Source organism: Lates calcarifer, unplaced genomic scaffold (genome assembly GCF_001640805.2).
Source record: "Lates calcarifer isolate ASB-BC8 unplaced genomic scaffold, TLL_Latcal_v3 _unitig_2652_quiver_2626, whole genome shotgun sequence".
Lineage (NCBI taxonomy): Eukaryota > Metazoa > Chordata > Actinopteri > Centropomidae > Lates > Lates calcarifer.
Window position 1 is genome coordinate 1 of NW_026116355.1, and position 5,738 is coordinate 5,738.

General features: G+C 35.3%; 1 long non-coding RNA gene across 1 annotated transcript; it reads left to right on the top strand.

Moving 5' to 3' along the window:
- Positions 1–835: 835 nt before the first annotated feature.
- LOC127140228 (uncharacterized) lies at positions 836–5,598 on the top strand. The gene is made up of 2 exons (XR_007810594.1): positions 836–1,802; positions 5,484–5,598. It is a non-coding gene; the product is annotated as an uncharacterized LOC127140228 (long non-coding RNA).
- Positions 5,599–5,738: the final 140 nt, after the last annotated feature.

Here is a 5,738-nt window from a genome sequence, read left to right on the forward strand (position 1 = left end):
AAAAATGTCATAGTATAGTATGGTCATAGTATATGGGTCAAAAATCAAAAAATGTCATAGTATAGTATGGTGTCAAAAATGGTCAAAAAATGTCATAGTAAATATGGGTCAAAAACATCAAAAAATGTCATAGTAAGTATGGGGTCAAACATGGTCAAAAAATGTCATAGTAAAGTAAGGTCAAAAAAGTCAAAAAATGTCATAGTATAGTATGGTGTCAAAAATGGTCAAAAAATGTCATAGTATAGTATGGGGTCAAAAATGGTCAAAAAATGTCATAGTATAGTAGGTGTCAAAAATGGTCAAAAAATGTCATAGTAAATAGGTCAAAATGTCAAAAAATCATAGTATAGTATGGGGTCAAACATGGTCAAAAAATGTCATAGTATAGTATGGTGTCAAAAATGGTCAAAAAATGTTGTAGTGTAGTATGGGGTCAAAAATCACTGAAAAATGTCATAGTATATTATGGCGTCAAAAAATGGTCAAAAAATGTCATAGTATAGTATGGTGTCAAAAAACTTCAAAAAATGTCATAGTATAGTATGGGTCAAACATGGTCAAAAAATGTCATAGTATAGTATGGCGACAAAAATGGTCAAAAAATGTCATAGTATAATATGGCGTCAAAAAACATCAAAAAATGTCATAGTATAGTAAGGTGTCAGAAATGGTCAAAAAATGTCATAGTATAATATGGCGTCAAAAAAACGTCAAAAAATGTCATAGTATAGTATGGTGTCAAAAAACTTCAAAAAATGTCATAGTATAGTATGGGGTCAAACATGGTCAAAAAATGTTGTAGTGTAGTATGGGGTCAAAAATGGTCAAAAAATGTCATAGTAAAGTATGGGGTCAAACATGGTCAAAAAATGTCATAGTAAAGTAAGGCGTCAAAAATGGTCAAAAAATGTCATAGTAAAGTATGGGGTCAAACATGGTCAAAAAATGTCATAGTAAAGTATGGGGTCAAACATGGTCAAAAAATGTCACAGTAAAGTAAGGCGTCAAAAATGGTCAAAAAATGTCATAGTATAGTATGGTGTCAAAAAACTTCAAAAAATGTCATAGTATAGTATGGTGTCAAAAATGGTCAAAAAATGTCATAGTAAAGTATGGGGTCAAACATGGTCAAAAAATGTCATAGTAAAGTAAGGCGTCAAAAATGGTCAAAAAATGTCATAGTAAAGTATGGGGTCAAACATGGTCAAAAAATGTCATAGTAAAGTATGGGGTCAAACATGGTCAAAAAATGTCATAGTAAAGTAAGGCGTCAAAAATGGTCAAAAAATGTCATAGTATAGTATGGTGTCAAAAAACTTCAAAAAATGTCATAGTATAGTATGGGGTCAAACATGGTCAAAAAATGTCATAGTATAGTATGGTGTCAAAAATGGTCAAAAAATGTCATAGTAAAGTAAGGCGTCAAAAATGGTCAAAAATTGTCATAGTAAAGTAAGGTGCCAAAAATGGTCAAAAAATGCCATAGTATAGTATGGGGTCAAACATGGTCAAAAAATGTCATAGTATAGTATGGTGTCAAAAATGGTCAAAAAATGTTGTAGTGTAGTATGGGGTCAAAAATCACTGAAAAATGTCATAGTATATTATGGCGTCAAAAATGGTCAAAAAATGTCATAGTATAGTATGGTGTCAAAAAACTTCAAAAAATGTCATAGTATAGTATGGGGTCAAACATGGTCAAAAAATGTCATAGTATAGTATGGCGACAAAAATGGTCAAAAAATGTCATAGTATAATATGGCGTCAAAAAACATCAAAAAATGTCATAGTATAGTAAGGTGTCAGAAATGGTCAAAAAATGTCATAGTATAATATGGCGTCAAAAAAACGTCAAAAAATGTCATAGTATAGTATGGTGTCAAAAAACTTCAAAAAATGTCATAGTATAGTATAGGGTCAAACATGGTCAAAAAATGTTGTAGTGTAGTATGGGGTCAAAAATGGTCAAAAAATGTCATAGTAAAGTATGGGGTCAAACATGGTCAAAAAATGTCATAGTAAAGTAAGGCGTCAAAAATGGTCAAAAAATGTCATAGTAAAGTATGGGGTCAAACATGGTCAAAAAATGTCATAGTAAAGTATGGGGTCAAACATGGTCAAAAAATGTCACAGTAAAGTAAGGCGTCAAAAATGGTCAAAAAATGTCATAGTATAGTATGGTGTCAAAAAACTTCAAAAAATGTCATAGTATAGTATGGGGTCAAACATGGTCAAAAAATGTCATAGTATAGTATGGTGTCAAAAATGGTCAAAAAATGTCATAGTAAAGTAAGGCGTCAAAAATGGTCAAAAATTGTCATAGTAAAGTAAGGTGCCAAAAATGGTCAAAAAATGTCATAGTATAGTATGGTGTCAAAAATGGTCAAAAAATGTTGTAGTGTAGTATGGGGTCAAAAATCACTGAAAAATGTCATAGTATATTATGGCGTCAAAAATGGTCAAAAAATGTCAGTACAGTATAGCATCAAAAATGGTCAAAAAATGTTGTAGTGTAGTAAGACATAAAAAATGGTCAAAAAATGTCATAGTATAGTATGGGGTCAAAAAACATCAAAAAATGTCATAGTATAGTATGGGGTCAAAAATGGTCAAAAAATGTCATAGTAAAGTAAGGCGTCAAAAAACGTCAAAAATGTCATAGTATAGTATGGCATCACAAATGGTCAAAAAATGTCATAGTATAGTATGGTGTCAAAAATTGTCAAAAAATGTTGTAGTGTAGTATGGGGTCAAAAATCACCAAAAAAATGTCATAGTATAGTATGGCATCACAAATGGTCAAAAAATGTCGTAGTTTTGTGTGTGATCAATGTCAGAAAATGTTGTACTGCGTCTGAAATATAAAAGCTAAATCATAATTTCATAAGCAATAAGAATAGGAAAAGTTGTATGTAGAGGCCTTTGAGGTCTTTTTGTTCCTTAAATTATATTTGTAACAAAGTGTCAGGACTTGAAGCTTTGGACAGTTTTTGTGATTAAATGTTCTGTTCTGTCTCTGCAGGATGAAGAGGAGAAGGAGAAGACTGCATCACCTGAAGAGGACAACAAAAGTAGTTAAATGTTCCTAAAAATGTTTAGAGATGTATCAATGTGTCAAACATCTGCCAGTTGTGGCTTGTTAAATGTTGTCTAGAACAGAATCAATAAAGTTCTGTAGCTTAACTTTTGAGTTGAGTTTCTGTTTTTGAAAGTGTCACAAAAATGATTTTGTAATGAGAAATGCCAACTATTCTGTAATTAAAATGTATAAAAAGGGCTTTAAGGTCTAACCTCTGGCTAGATGCCCTAACCCTAACCCTAGCCTCGAGCTACAAGTGGCTAAAATTTCTAACCCTAACCCTAACCTCTGGCTCCAAGTGGCTAAGAGCGCTAACCCTAACCCTAGCCTCAGGCTCAAAACTGTAACCCTAATCCTAACTTCTGGCTACAAATATCTAAGAGCTCTAACCCTAATCCTAGCCTCAGGCTCAAAACTGTAACCCTAACCCTAGCCTCGAGCTACAAGTGGCTAAGAGCTCTAACCCTAACCCTAGCCTCAGGCTAAAAACTATAACCCTAACCCTAGCCTCAGGCTCAAAACTGTAACCCTAACCCTAACCTCTGACTCCAAGTGGCTAAGAGCTCTAACCCTAACCCTAGCCTCAGGCTCAAAACTGTAACCCTAACCCTAGCCTCGAGCTACAAGTGGCTAAGAGCTCTAACCCTAACCCTAGCCTCAGGCTCAAAACTGTAACCCTAACCCTAACTTCTGGCTACAAGTGGCTAAGAGCTGTAACCCTAACCCTAGCCTCAGGCTCAAAACTGTAACCCTAACCCTAGCCTCTGACTCCAAGTGGCTAAGAGCTCTAACCCTAACCCTAGCCTCGAGCTACAAGTGGCTAAGAGCCGTAACCCTAACCCTAGCCTCGAGCTACAAGCGTCTAAGAACTCTAACCCTAACCCTAGCCTCAGGCTAAGAACTGTAACCCTAACCCTAACTTCTGGCTCCAAGTGGCTAAGAGCTCTAACCCTAACCCTAGCCTCAGGCTCAAAACTGTAACCCTAACCCTAACTTCTGGCTACAAGTGGCTAAGAGCTCTAACCCTAACCCTAGCCTCGAGCTACAAGTGGCTAAGAGCTCTAACCCTAACCCTAGCCTCAGGCTAAAAACTATAACCCTAACCCTAGCCTCAGGCTCAAAACTGTAACCCTAACCCTAACCTCTGACTCCAAGTGGCTAAGAGCTCTAACCCTAACCCTAGCCTCAGGCTCAAAACTGTAACCCTAACCCTAATCTCTGACTCCAAGTGGCTAAGAGCTCTAACCCTAACCCTAGCCTCAGGCTCAAAACTATAACCCTAACCCTAACTTCTGGCTCCAAGTGGCTAAGAGCTCTAACCCTAACCCTAGCCTCAGGCTAAAAACTATAACCCTAACCCTAACTTCTGGCTCCAAGTGGCTAAGAGCTCTAACCCTAACCCTAGCCTCAGGCTCAAAACTGTAACCCTAACCCTAACTTCAGGCTACAAGTGGCTAAGAGCTCTAACCCTAACCCTAGCCTCGAGCTACAAGTGGCTAAAAGTGCTAACCCTAACCCTAACTTCTGGCTACAAGTGGCTAAGAACTGTAACCCTAACTTTAACCTCTACCTACAAGTGGCCTCTGGCTAAAAATATTTCCTTTCATACAATATTACACAGACCAAATTATTCAGTTTTCATGAGTATTTATTTGAATAACATTAAGATAATTGTCTACACACACACATACATAAAAAGCATGATATAAACAAGACATGATACAAAACAAGATAATGTACAACAATATATAAAACGCTATTAACAATATGAATATTATAAACACAATTATATACAATACTAGATTGGATGTGAGTACTGATATTGCCCTGTTTTGAGTAAAATACAAAAATGAAATGACAAACAAAATCTAAACTAATCCACAAACATTGTGGAAAACAGGTAAAATGGCTGCTTTTAGATAGTTCCTTTGTCTTGAGCTGCAGGTCATGTTATAGTAAGGTGTCAAAACGGTCTAAAATGCCATAGTATGGTAGGCATAAGAAACGTGAAAAAATGCCACAGTATACTTAGGCATCAAAAATGTCATAGTAAAGTAAGACGTCAAAAATGGTCAAAAAATGTCATAGTATAATATGGCGTCAAAAAACGTCAAAAAATGTCATAGTATAGTATGGCGACAAAAATGGTCAAAAAATGTCATAGTAAAGTAAGGTGCCAAAAAACATCAAAAAATGTCATAGTATAGTATGGCGACAAAAATGGTCAAAAAATGTCATAGTATAGTATGGTGTCAAAAAACGTCAAAAAATGTCATAGTATAGTATGGCGACAAAAATGGTCAAAAAATGTCATAGTATAATATGGCGTCAGAAAACGTCAAAAAATGTCATAGTATAATATGGCGTCAGAAAACGTCAAAAAATGTCATAGTATAGTAAGGTGCCAAAAATGGTCAAAAAATGTCATAGTATGGGGTCAAAAAATGTCAAAAAATGTCATAGTATGGCGACAAAAATGGTCAAAAAATGTCATAGTATGGGGTCAAAAAATGTCATAGTATGGCGACAAAAATGGTCAAAAAATGTCATAGTATGGGTCAAAAAAGTCAAAAAATGTCATAGTATGGCGACAAAAATGGTCAAAAAATGTCATAGTATAGTATGGGGTCAAAAATGGTCAAAAAATGTCATAGTA